Source organism: Meriones unguiculatus, chromosome 8 (assembly GCF_030254825.1).
Source record: "Meriones unguiculatus strain TT.TT164.6M chromosome 8, Bangor_MerUng_6.1, whole genome shotgun sequence".
NCBI lineage: Eukaryota > Metazoa > Chordata > Mammalia > Rodentia > Muridae > Meriones > Meriones unguiculatus.
In genome coordinates this window covers 105252793-105266913 of record NC_083356.1, presented here as the reverse complement: position 1 = coordinate 105266913, position 14121 = coordinate 105252793, and the positions used below count along the sequence as shown (strand labels likewise).

Below are 14121 nucleotides of genomic sequence, written 5' to 3'. Positions count from 1 at the left end.
CAGTTTGAAATAAATCTATGAATCAACACGCTGGCATTGCACAGGAAGTCTCTGGTTTCTTTCTAAGTTTCTACCAGTCCTCTTCCTTGCACATTATCACTATTATTTTTAAATTTTGGTTTTCTCAGAACAGCTATAGGATGCCCTTGTGGTGAGTCCCTAGAGCCAGCCATTAATTCTCTCTATCTCTCTACATCATGGAATAAACACTATCTGCTGTAGTTTAATTAAGATAGCAACTAAACAAATACTGCCCCATTCTGTGATCCTTTTGCTACTGCAATGCTGAAAGCTTAATTTCCTCAGGTGATGTGATGGTTAGTACATGCTTCTTTTGAAAGACTTAAGGAACTATTGTACTAAGCTGTTCTAGTTTTTGCTTGCTGTTATTGCTGTTGTTTTTGTTATTCTGACCCAAGCTACCTCTGTATAGTAGCCCAGGGTGGCCTTGGATTCTCAACTAGATGAAGCTATACTGGAATTTGTCTTCCCCACAATTCCATCACCATGCCTGCCTGACCTTCTAGACTTCGTAAAGTTTACTGTTTTCAGTTACTAGGAAGCAAGTAGACTAACTGTGTGCCACACCTGGCAGTTTCGAGAGTCTGTAATTCAATTTCCCTTTTATGTATTTGAATAGCCAAATATTCCCTACGTATTGACTTGAAATGAGGTAAAATTGAGATGATTTTTCTACATATAAAAACAAACAAAAGCTAAGCTTTTCCTTTGTGTCCAGTGTAGTCAAAGCTGAATGACTTTTAGGATGTCAATTAATATGATGGACTCAGCTCTAGCTGAGATAGGATATGAAAAATGGGAAGGAACATCTGGGCCTTAAACATCTTCACACTCCTATGTACAAAACCAAACATGTGCAGGAAAATTCCAACCAGATTATCATCCAAAAGAAAGAACCTGGCTACTTAACTGTTGGTACCCACAAATGACCATATATTTAAAGTCAAATAGTTATAGTCTTTGCATGTTTAGTAAGTAAGTGGTAAACTTAACAAATAAATCTGTATTCTGTTCCATTTATTACATATAACGGCATTTTAAATATAAGTAAGAAATACATTATCTTTTAAAAAATAATACATTATCTTTCTGGCAAAAGTGAGAAATGTAGTACACATTAACAAGTTCGACTCAATGGGTAATAATTTAGGAATTTACCTGCAAGTGCTGGATCTCATCACAGCTGTTCTATGGGAACAAAAGTGGCATCACATCCATCTCTTGTGAAAATCATGCAGTGCTAAGTCATTGGGACTTCCTAAAGAATGCCAGCTGAACTTGTACCCTGTATCCTCCTGTAATTTCTCTCCAAGGCATCACACCATCAAACATAACACACAACCGCACCACATACTACCCATGTTATCTATCACTAGCATGTAATTTCTGCCACGCCGAGGACATTAGTGTACATGGCTCACTGCTCCTTCTCCACTTCTGGGCACAAACACAATTGTTTGTCAGCGATATTGAACTATTTGCTAATGGTAAAACCAGGCATGGTGAGTTTTCATTGACTTGTTTTGTGAGTTTTGTCCTGCTTGTTTCTATGTTGCTCTGGCTGGCCTGAACTTGTGATATAGACCAGGTTGGCCTCAAATTTACAGAGATCCACCTGCACCTGTATCCTGAAGTTCTAGGTTAAAACTTAGTGCGCTAACACACCTGGCCTCCCTTTGTCTTTGCAAAGTGTAATGTTTTCAGTTATTTGATTGCTTTAACTTAAAAGCAAATGAACAAAAACTTCCTTGAGAGTCCAGGTCCTGCTGTGATTTGTGTAAGATCCCTTAGGCTCTCATAGCAACTCACCCCAGCCAAGCCTTTTTGCCCTTCTCAGTTACCTGGAAATGATTTGAGTCTCTAGCGAGGGTAAAAAGGCTGATGCAAACAAGGTAGAAAAGCGAGTTGGTCTGTTATTTTCATAGGTGTTTGCATGACTATTTTCTACAACATCCAATTTGCAAGTGTGGCCAAAGAGCCTTCTCTTCCTTAGAATCTCCAAGTTCTTATACATGCCCTGAAAAACAGAGCTACTTTCAATTGCAAAGCAATCCCTGAGTGTGAGCTGAAACAGAGCAAGGTTCTTCTTGGTACAAACTCTCGGTTTTCTAGGCTAATACAAGACATGATGTCAAAATTTGAGTAATCTCCAGATAATCCCTGCTTGGCTTTGGAGTTCATTACATGCCCTCTCATAATCTAGCTTTTCTTTTAAGTCATGTATTGAATTAATAATGAAATTAACTCTGGGGAACTTAAACATTGGATAACCATTGGCAACAGAGACCATATCTCACTCATTTTCAAATAACTAAAGCATTTAATTTATTGATTTATATATGGTAAATCCTAAATAAATGAATCAACTCTTAGATGAACAAGAAAAAACAGACTGAAGACAAACATGAACAAATCAGAAGAAAAGCCCATCAGCAATTTTTATTTCAAATTATGACCTATGACAATTGGTCTCACAATATCAAGGAAGAAGAAATTTGTAATTTCTAAGTCCATAGTTTACATCAGTCATTATTATAACAAGCTGTTTAACAACAACACAGTCTTGTTTTCTTCACCAGGCTTATATATTAGAAGTGATCCCTAAGATACTCTTGACCATTCAGAAAAATTGCCACTCCACAGATGTGAAATTTTTCTAATGAAGGTGATTCTTACACATTTAAGAAACCCAGAGAATGAATTCATTAGATATACATACATACATATGTATATATATTTCATCTTTTTTCTTTTCTTTTATTCAGAAGAGACTATTTCACAGCAGATGCCATGCTTCTCTTGCCAATCTTTCCACCTTCTCTTTGTGAAGTTCTCTGACCCTGACGTATAGGGTTTGTAAGCTAGCTCTCACTATCTTGGCTAGCCTGGCATGGCTATGCAGACTGGACTCATAGACGGCCACCTGCCTCCCAAATGCTGGGGCTGAATGCATATGCCACCATGCCTGCCTGTCAATGTAATTCTTTTTTTTTTATGTAGATGCGCGCTGTATCTGCATGTACACCTGCCCACCAGAAGAGGGCCTCAGATCATATTATAGATGGTTGTGAGCTACCATGTGGTTGCTGGGAATTGAACTCAGAACCTCTAGAAGAGCAGCCAGTCCTCTTAAATGCTGAGCCATCACTCCAGCCCCATCAATGTAATTCTTTAACACAAGAAATAAAGTATATAGACAGACCTAGTATTCATTTTCATGCAGATGGTGCTATCCTCGAAAAAGGAAAAAAAAATGGTTTAAGAGCATAGATGCACTTCCAGGGGACCCAGGTTCAATTCCCAACACCCACATGACAGTTCACACCAGCCTATAACTCCAGTCCCAGAGTTTCTGACACCCCTACAAAAACAGACATTCAGAAAAAAACACCAATGCATATACAATAAAAAAGATATACATATATTTTAAAGAAAGAACATTTTTGCTTCCCCAGTTACACTTTAGCAGTTGTAACCTGAGACAATTACACAGTTATAGTAATCATCACAGTAAGTGAAATTGAAATCATTGCAGTAATAATGGGGGCACCTCACCTTGAGATCTCATGAACTGCAGTATCCTCCCAAGAGTCTATGCTTCCGAAAGTATTTTTTCAGTTTCTTGATATCCTCTTATTTTTTTCCTAAAAACAAAACAAAACAAAACAAAACAAAAACATGTTTTAATGTTACATAAGAATATATTTCCAAAGACTTAAACTAACTGCAAGAAAAAAAGGTATTTGTTACACACAGGGAAATAATGGGAGTCTTGGAATATACATAAGGTATTAAGAACAGAAAAAGATAACATGTTGCATAAATTTAGTGGGGGAATATTCTAGAAGAACATAGTAAATTTTTAATAACTAAATATTTTGACTCATTTATTAATGTGTTATAAAAAAAGAGAGTAAACAAGCTACATAACAAGGAGGACCCTAGGGAGGATGCTTAATTCTCATTAAAAGAAGGGCAAAAGATTAGACACCAAAAGAGGTCGAAGAGAAGGAACAGGACAGGAGCCTAGCCTAGATGTCCTCTGAAAGACTCTACCCAGCAGGGGATCAAAGCAGATGCTGAGACAAACAGCCAAACTTTGGGCAGAGCGTAGGGAGTCTTATGGAAGAGTCGGGGGATAAACAGAGGGGACAGGAGCTCCACAAGGAGACCAATAAAGTCAACAAATCCAGACCCAGAGTGGGTCCTGAGGAGACTGATGCACTAACTAAGCAAGGACCATGTGTGGAGAGGACCTAGAGCCCTGCTCAGAGGTAGCCAATAGGCAGCTCAGTCTCCATGTGGGTACCCTAGTAAGGGAAGCAGGGGATATCTCTGACAGGAACTCTGTTGTCTGCTCTTTGATCACTTCTCCCTGACAGGGTGGCGTTCCCAGGCCACAGAGGAAGAGGATGCGGCAGTCCTGATGAGACTTGATAGGCTATGGGCAGATTGCAGGGGAGGAGGACTCCCTCTTTCTGTGAACTAGGGGAGGAAGGAAGAGGGAGAAAGAGGGAGGGAGAGTGTGACAAGGAGGAGATGAGGGCTACAATCAGGATATAAAGTGAATAAATTATATAAAACAAGAAATAACAAATAAAGAGTAAATATATATCCAATTTATTAATCTGTCTTTCATTAGATTAAAATTTCTAGACACTAGGAGATTCATATAATTGAGACAAACAAAATTATTGACTAAAATGCAGCTTTCTGTAGTTGAAATTTAAAATGACTTACTTTTTCTTCCATTTGCTTGAAGCAAACTGTTTAATTAGGAAATTAATTCATTTATATGCCCAGGTTTTAGGAAAGCATGGACTTCCCAGAAATAAGGCCATAGATGTAGTTCAGCGACGTAGTGTGTGCTTAGCATGGCAAAGCCCTGTGCTCAGCCCCTAGTAAACATGAATTCTTTAGAATAAATACCTATTAACCAAATCCTATTCCTTTTAAAATTATATTTTATTACACTTTTTAAAATAATAAGTGTAACAGGTTTAAAGAGATGATGAAGTCCTTGATGCACTTTTATTTCGCCAAACTAAGGTGTAGATAAGCATTTTCTCTAGCATTTCTCTAATAATTTATTATGAATAAATTTTATACTCTAAAATATTTAGGAAAGTATAATACATTAAGGAGTGAAAATTAGCCAGGCACCTGTAATCCCATATACTAGGGAAACTGAAGTGGGGTGACCATTTGAATCCAGGAAACTGAGAATACTTTGGGCAACGTAGTGAGCCTGTCTCAAAACAATAAAAAAAAAATCCATTATTTAATAATGAAGTAAAAAAGCCTTGCATAGCTTTACTTTGGCTGTACTTCAGTAGTTACCAAAAGCAACAGCTAGTGAAGAAAAGCTGCACTTGAATGAAGAAATAAGCAACTTAAACTGACCATTTGAACAAACTTAAAAGGTCAAATATCTTGAAGAAAAGAATTGTCTCAGGAATATTGTGTCTCCAGAGAGTTGTTCCTTTTTTATTACTAAATACTGATACGATACAGGCAAGAATAGAGATTTGGAACAAACTCGATTCTCTGCAATACAACAGCACAAAAACAAAAACATCAATTTGCAGTTAGGATTGAAACCAGCAGAGGCTGGAGGTCCAGTTTGTTTCTGAGGAATCTTGCACCCATTAGAACTAAAGTTAATTCAAAACGTGATTCAAAATTTGTTTTTTAATGTAATTGTTTAAATATCTTACAGTTCCACTGAGAGCATTACAGGCTCAAATGATAGCACATTACAGACCAGGAAAAAAAGTAACATAAATAAGCCTTGGATTTTTTTTTTTTATGTGTGTTTACATGTTTATGTGTGCCAACAGAGGTGGATGGGGGGAGTGGGGGAAGGTATTGGGTGTGTGTGTGTGTGTGTGTGTGTGTGTGTGTGTGTGTGTTTTGATGTGTGTAGGATCTTGTGGCAGTCACAGATCAATCGGCTTAGGCATGGTGCACTTTGAATATTTTTTAAATGTATGTATGTGTTCACATGTGAGTATGAGTACATGGGTGTCACAGCTGGCAGGTGTCACAGGGTGCCTGTGAGAACAGCAGGCAACCTCAGGTATTGTCATTGGCCTTCCACCTTGTTTCAGACAGGGTGTCTAATTCATTGCTGCAACGGACACCAGGCTAGCAGACCTGGGAGCTTTGGGGCCCGTCCTGCCTCACCTCTCCTATCTCGAGCAGCAGCAGCTGCAGCAGCCCTAGCTAAACTCAACTCTCCTCCTACTCCCCAGGAGGTGAAGAGAAGACTGGGACTAGAGATAGCAAAGGTCCTTGAGTGACTGGCATAGCTTTAAAACTATGATCTCAGCCTTCAAATGGGTCCCTCATAGTGCCCTTGTTAACCTATGTTTGAATTCTGTGATACAAATACCTGTATCTATATATCTATAATCTATAGCACCTACATCTATATCTACATTTGTATACCTATACACACACATATGACCCCTTGGGCTTTTCCTCCCTGCTCCTTCCTGTCCATTCTTAGCTTGTGCTAGCACCTCTAGAAAAATTAAGATCCCACAATTCAGCATACTCCACCTTCTATCACCACCCGCCTCACTTCATGGGTGTGTCCAGATTGTTAACCTTTGGCCCTGCCGCAACGCAACGGAGAAATTTCTCTCCGCCGCCTGAGGACACATTCTCTTCTGAAGTCTCTGATTCCATTTCCTCTCACAGATAGATCTTTACTGCTTCAAGTAAACCCTTTCTTTCCCGCACGGTTTTATCCACTTTTCTCAATTATTAACACCCACTCCTAAGTGTGCTATGAGACCTCCCATCTTCAAAACACACATGGTTCTCTTCCAGGCTCTCCCCAACTCACTATCACCACATTTCTGCCTTCTATTTTATAAAAACACTTCTAAAAAAAGGACTTTCTCCATTTCACAGGAAGAAAAAAAAAAAAAAAAACTACATTGAACTCATTCAAACTAGGTTTCATCTCCATTGTTCCGTGAAGACTTCCTCAGGTCAGCAGTAAACTTGAGCATTATCAGACCCCCGGAGGCTTCTCCATTCTTCACACCCTCAGTGCCCAGCAGAGTTTGACTAAGACGATTGCTGTCCACTTCGTCAATTATTTCATCACCTGACTGCAAAGTGAGATTGCGTTCTCCTGGCCTCTCTCCTTGCCTAACTTGCCATCTTTTCTCAACTTCCTTGCTTGATTTCTTTCCCTTTAGCTGGTTCAGTTATGACTTGTTTTCGTACTCTAACATAAGAAGCTGTAACGAGGAACACGTCTTAAAATAGTGCCATTTGTAAAAAAAGCCTAAGAAATTCACAGGAGTGGTAGGTTCTTTGCACTCTATTTCATAACTTTACTTGAATAGCCAATGGCCTTCTCATATTTGAATTTTCCACAAATAAGATAAAAGGTAAGAAAGAAGGAAGACACAGCAGCTTGTCTCCTCCAGGTTTTCAGATTTTTTTTTCCACTTAAGGATACACCATCACAAATTAAATTTATATATTTTTAAATTTTTAAAAATTTGTATGTGAGAAAGCGTGTCCGCCACACATGAAAAGGAAGTCTTCGTGTGTGCAGGTGCCTATAGAAGAAAGAAAAGGGTCACTGAGCCCTGGGTGTTCAGGCCTACTGCGTGCTGTCTCCTGCTCCCTGGTCTTTCCCTCATGAAACATCCTCCTGGCCCAGGTACTGATGGCCCACGCCCTGACCTCATCAAGCCTTTAAAGTACTCTTTGGACAAGAATTCTATTACTGACTTATTATAAATACCTCTTCTTTGTATTTTCCAACTCCACATCCTCCATCTACCTTAGAAACTTGTGATGTTTTATTTGCTTGCTTCTGATCTACCTAGACTACTAATATAAATATTATTAGCACGGAGGTATCACTTTATTGAATAAAGGAAATTGTTGCCAGGATTCGTGGGAAACATTGTAATTGTATCCTAAAGCATATTGCCTTGTTTTTGGAAAAAAAAAAAATTCTGTCAATATCTATCATGTTAATTGTCTCTACTTGATACATATATCTATAAAGTTGAAACGGTAACATATAAGGACATTTTTAAAATATTATGTGTTGGGGCACGTTCACAGTAGGATAAAAAAACAATAGAGGAAAAACCCTTTCACGGCGGAATTGTTGGCCAAATTTTACATGCTCATATTTTGGAATGTTATGTAATCATTAGAAAAATAAAATAAAACTATGATAAATAACTTTGAGAATTTCCATGCAGTACTATAGAATAAGAAAATCAGTTTTCAGAATAATGTTTATGATTCATATTTTCACAAAATGCTTTCATGGGAATATGTACAATGTAGATTAAAACATGAAAAGCTATAAACCAGGCTGTGGAAGAGTCACCTATGGGGGGAAGAGAGAAAAATTAGATTAAAAAAGAAGAGACACTAAGCAATTTCTATGACATGAAGATAAATAAAACCACGAGACTGTATAAACAAGAATTATTCCTATCAATTTTAAAGTGTAGAATGACTTATAAACACACAGACAGACTAGAACACAGTCTTCACCATTTTTCAGTCTATTTCCAAAAATATTTTGGATTTTTAAGCGATATTAGAGTTCCTTAAACTCACACACACACACACACACACACATCTGTCCCCCACTCCACGCACACACACAAGTGGAAAATGCTGTTACAATTGACCATGTTCCCAGGAAATGCAAAGTTCTTACAGATGATCTAAATTCAACAGTGTGTTAGTGTATGGTCATGCTCATCCAGAGAAAATAGAAATAAACCCTAAGATAGAGAAAGCACTGTCCACTGGCATGAGTGAAGCCCAGAGCTCTTCAGTGTTTGCTGGCTCAACTTCTAATTAATTCAGCAGCCTAAGGTGCACGCAAATTGACAAATGATGGACATTTTCTCTCATGCATACCTCAGTCTAAAGGGTATGAGTACCCAAATACTGTTCTACCTGATGACTAGGGCTTCCTTGACATCTTTTATTCCTTTTAAAATGAGGACTAAAGACTGGAGGACTAATGTCTTGGCAGCTAAGAGAACCTGAGCTCAGTTCCAAGCACCGACATCCAGCAGCTCATAACTACCTCCAGGGGATCTGATGCCCTCTTCTGGTTTCCACAGGCATTGCACTAACTGAAGCTGACCCCACACCGATAAACAGAATTAAAAGGCGCCAAGGGTTCAAAGTCTTCTCAACACTGTAGGGCTGATGCATATACGAACTGGCAGAGAAGTTGGCAGTATGTACAAGGCCTGCACAGGTCTGAGCCATACGAGGTCCCAGTACTGAGAGGGGAAGTGGACACAATCCTCATCCCTGATGCAGAGGCTGTCTCCAATCGATAACCGGTTGCAAAGAAGAAACTGATTTTCTACATTGGGCCACACTGGGTATACAAACCACTTTTAATGGCAGGCCCCATGCCCAGAAGTAGATGAGCAACATAAACGAACTTAAGGGCATTTTTCTGAAGGTTTTTTTTTTGTCTCACAGTGCTTTTCGGGGCATTTTTCTTTCTTACCTTACAGGTCTTTCCCATACATGCATTTTTTGAGTTTTCTGTCATGGCGTAAATACTAACCAATTTTGAATAAATTTAAAAAAAATAGAATTATAGCAATGCATATTTAAGAATCAAATATTACTGTCATGATAATGTAATAGGCAGTCTTTAGCTCTTGAGTAACGAAAGAACTGTGGGATATCTTTATTTCTCTCCTTTATGACTTTGGACAAATTACTTGCCATCAGTTTCTCCATCTGTTAGACATATGACCTCCCATTTTTTACAGTTTGTAGTGAACCTAAAAAGACATCTAAAACTTATAAATAAGATCTTTATACACCATATCCCTTATGAAAATAAAAAAGGTTTTAGAAAATAAAAGACAGAACATGTGTTATAAATGTTTAAACAATCAGGCTTTTTACTATGAAATCAAAAGGAATTACTGTAATGTTGGCCATGTTTTCTTTAACCTTTATTTGCAATGAGTGAATCAGTGAAGGGTGCATAGCCTATAGTAGGGTCCTCTCTGGGGTTCAGTCCAGAAAACAAAGTCTAGGAGGTAACCTAATAGGAAGAAGTACATTTATTGAGCTGGTTACAGGGTTTTGCTGGAGTTGAGATGCTGGAAACACAGGAAAACATGAGAAACTACAGGTTAGCAACAGATGGAAGAGGGCATCACCCTTCGTTCTAGGGCACAAAGGAAGAAGGGGGATTCATCTAAGTTGCCTGGTTCTGCTGAGTAGGAACCAGGCCTGTGTAGACGTTGCTCTATGGGGCTAGGGCCACTGTGACCATTTCTTTCCCCCTGCCAGCATGGCCCTACAAGTACCTCTTATTTGCCGAACCCAGTAGCCATGGTTAACGAGTAAGCTGGTAGGCACAGAGATGTGGAAATGTAATTCACAGAGAAAGAGCAGGGTTTAGCTATGAACATAACAGGGAAACACTGCTGAGGTATGACAGTAATCTTCCAGATGTAAAGAACTGAGGCCAGTGCTGCAAGAACCTGGTACTACACGTGAACACACAGCAGCCGTGACAGCATGCTCAAGGCCTGCATGGCATCAAGACGGCCCGGTTACCGGCATGGATGGTGGGAGTCCCCTACGTCTCACCCAAACTGAAGAACTGCTGGCAACGGAAGGCTGCTGAGGTGGAGAGTCTTCTCCCTTCAGAGATGAGACCCCTGAGAGGCCGCACAAGATAAGTTAACATGGTTATGTTGGCAGGTTGTCACTGACCATAATACTCTCTCTTTTATCTTCAATGGGCTATTTAAGTTGAGAGAATGAGGAAACAGAGCCTAGAAAAATAATATTTTTCCTGTCTTTTGCACAGGAGAGCAACTTGTATTCTCTGATTTGTGTCTGGTAATCAGACTTCAAAAAGAACACATCCACACACCCGATGGAGAGATCCAAAGACAAAATCACCACAAAGACACGGAAGTGCAGCTGAAGCTGATCTGTAGCTCCAGAGAGAGAGATGCTCAGCGGAGGAAGGCTTTGCTTTCCTACCTCACCTTCCCTCCGGGGCAAATGAGGAGATGGTATTCTGAAATAAACGGAACAGATGATTTGTCATCTAACCCACGAACACCACATCCCTCTACCATCCAAATGCTGCATCTCTGTCCTGCCCAACTTCCTTTTCAACACCGTCAGCTAGCAGAAGTCACAGGGGGGAAAAATGTGAATAGATTTTGCTAAATAGGATAGAAGTTCTTGGAAACCGAAGCTGGATGGTCATTTTTGCTAATTTCCACTAAGGGTCAGGTCTTACTCATTTCGCTTGAAGCGTAAACTCTCAATCTCCTTTTACCTCAAGACATTTTACTGTTTATTGTCGTGTTCTCTCCAGGTATAGGTTCTCAGCTACAGAAGATAACTTGTAGTTAAGAGCTGTGTTTTTCAGAAAGATTCTGCGCACCCACACACATGCACGCAATATAAATTAGTGTGTAGTTTCTTATCTTTTAAAAATTTGAACATTTTCAAAGGAAGTTTGAATGCACGTACATTGCTATGTGAAATCAGACTTATGTGAAGCTCAAATGTTATCTTAGATAAAAGAATATATGATAGTAACAATTTTATATTGGAAAATTACATAAGTCCATCATATTAACAGTTAATATGAGATGATCAAATATAGCAGTGTTATTTGATGAGGTTTTATCTTCTTTCTTAACTTAAAATTCTGAACAATGGAATATATATTTAATACAGAATAGAGTAATCACTGACTGACCAAATTGAAGGGTGTTCTGTGGAAATCACTTTAACTAAAAAGTAAATAAGTAAAACGAACAAACAGAAGCTATACCTTTCCTCATGCTAAAAATAACCTTTTGGAAAGGCCACCTCAAAATAAAAACCAAATACCTTTAAATCTTGATAAACACTATAAAGAAAAGTATGAAATTCTGCTCTGTATAAAACCATAGACATACACAAAATCAATATTTTTGGATAGAAGGACAACATAGAATTAATCTGCCACAAACCTATGTATACATATGTATGTCTATATATCAAGTCAGTCTGGGCAAGGTATTAGGTAAATAAACGCTCAAATGTCAAAAGCTGCTATAAAATTTGATCCGGTCAAGTTTCGTGTCAACTATTAATGGTTTTCCCTAAGATTTTAGTATGACCGTGTTGTGACAGCAGTGATAAGTGATGCCTGCTAGAAAGGAGTAGGAAACAGGATGCAGCGATTAAGAACATTTGTTGCTCTTACACAGGACCTGGATTTAATGTAAGTACCCATATGGTTCCAGGAAATCCAACACCGTCTTTAGGCCTCCATAGCCATGCATGTGGTACACACACATACATGCAGGCAAAATACTAGCATATAGAGTAAAATAAATAAATCCTGAAAAAAACAATAAACAAACAACTAAATAAAAGAAGCTACAATACACAACCAGAGAGAATCTTGTTAGGAAAATAAACTGTATGATACTGACTAGAGAAGAGATAAATAGATGAAGTATAGGAGACAGATAGATAGAAAGATGATAGATAGATAGATAGATAGATAGATAGATAGATAGATAGATAGATAACATGAATCACTCCTTATTCCAATACCCAGAAAAAGTAAATTTACTTTTTTCATATTCCAAATACAAAAATTCACACACACACACACAAATGGTGGAAACATATAACTTAACAAAATTGTTCAGCAACGTGAATATGTTTCATACCAACTGATACATTTATCCCACTGGTTTTGACACCTATATGACAATCAATTTTATCAGTTTCCCAGAAATTATTTAACCAATTGCAAGGTATCTAGGTTATATATATATAACTTTTTTTCACAAAAACATTTCAAAAATTATCTATAGAGATAACATCTTTTTCACACCTCTGAAAAAAACAATAGGAAATTTGGTAAGTGTTCCTAAAATATGCATATATAGATATACAGTATACCAAACAAATATAGTGTGTGTGGTGTGTGTGTGAAAATGTAAATAATCTGAAGGCTCTACCATTCTGCAAAACAAAGTAAGAGTTGCCATAGAAACAGCAAATGTCAGAAAGACAGGCTTGACGCAGCATCGAAAAGAGAAGGCAAGAAAGAAAGAGGAAAAAAAATTAATGGACCAGCTTATTTGTAGAAATCAGGACTAAATTCACTGGGAAGATGACCCATACTTAAATTTCACTGTCATTGTCCCAAACCAAGATTCTTAAATTAAGAATTGATGGCAAGTTAGTATATCAAAGCTTACAGTGCATAGGTTTTTTAAGATGTAGGAATTGTAGATATTAAATTTTAGATGAAATATAAATTTTTGCTTTATTCAAGAGTAACGTCCTAAAGATGGTTTAAAAGGGAAACACGCGTCTTTACCTTACAGTATGTCTAGGAACATTACCTCCTATTGTGGATCAGAGGCTAGCGTCCTTGCGCCTGAGGTCTCCCTGTGTGAGAAGTAACAGGACACACAGCGAAATGAACCCGACCAAGAAACAACCTCAGCCTCACGTCCAACCAACAGGGCTCCCCACAGAAGCGGCTCAGCCTTAGCTTCCTACTTAGTCTTCATCCGCCCCCATGGAGCTTTGAGACATGTTTGCAGCTAGAATTTAGTGTTCTATTATTGTTGTTTGCTTTGGTTTTGTCTTTTTTTTTTCTAATTTAGTGATTTCTGTTTTGAAGAGGGGTATTTTGGGTACCGTGAATTTGGGGTGATATTCACTAAGGTTTGCAATCATTATCATCTTCAAGTGACTTAACAGTTGGCTACTGAATAAACTGTCATTCAAATTCTTCCAATTGCCAAATATGCAGACAAATCTTTGGTAGTACTTCATTACTACATTTGGAACATAAAATAAAATACAACTGAGTTGACTGCCATTTTAACTCACTTGAAACACTTTCCTACCTGAAAATTAAATGCTACTAAAAGAAAGTGAACACCTTTCCACGTCTTTCCATTTGGTCTTTGGTTTAGCTTTCCCTATCTTCATAAAGATTGTTCTTTGTTAGTTTACAAACTACAGCTTTATCTTGGTTCAAGCCAGACATGAAACTTCGCAAGTCTGAGACAT

At 38.2% G+C, this 14121-nt stretch overlaps 1 protein-coding gene across 2 annotated transcripts in view; it reads right to left on the bottom strand.

Moving 5' to 3' along the window:
* Csrnp3 (cysteine and serine rich nuclear protein 3) overlaps positions 1-14121 on the bottom strand; it is a 183150-nt gene that overhangs the window by 149436 nt on the left and 19593 nt on the right. For both annotated transcript variants that reach the window (XM_060390299.1, XM_060390300.1), the window contains exon 3: positions 3577-3665. The gene's annotated coding sequence lies outside the window, so the exon portion shown is untranslated. The remainder of the gene's footprint in view (positions 1-3576; positions 3666-14121) is intronic.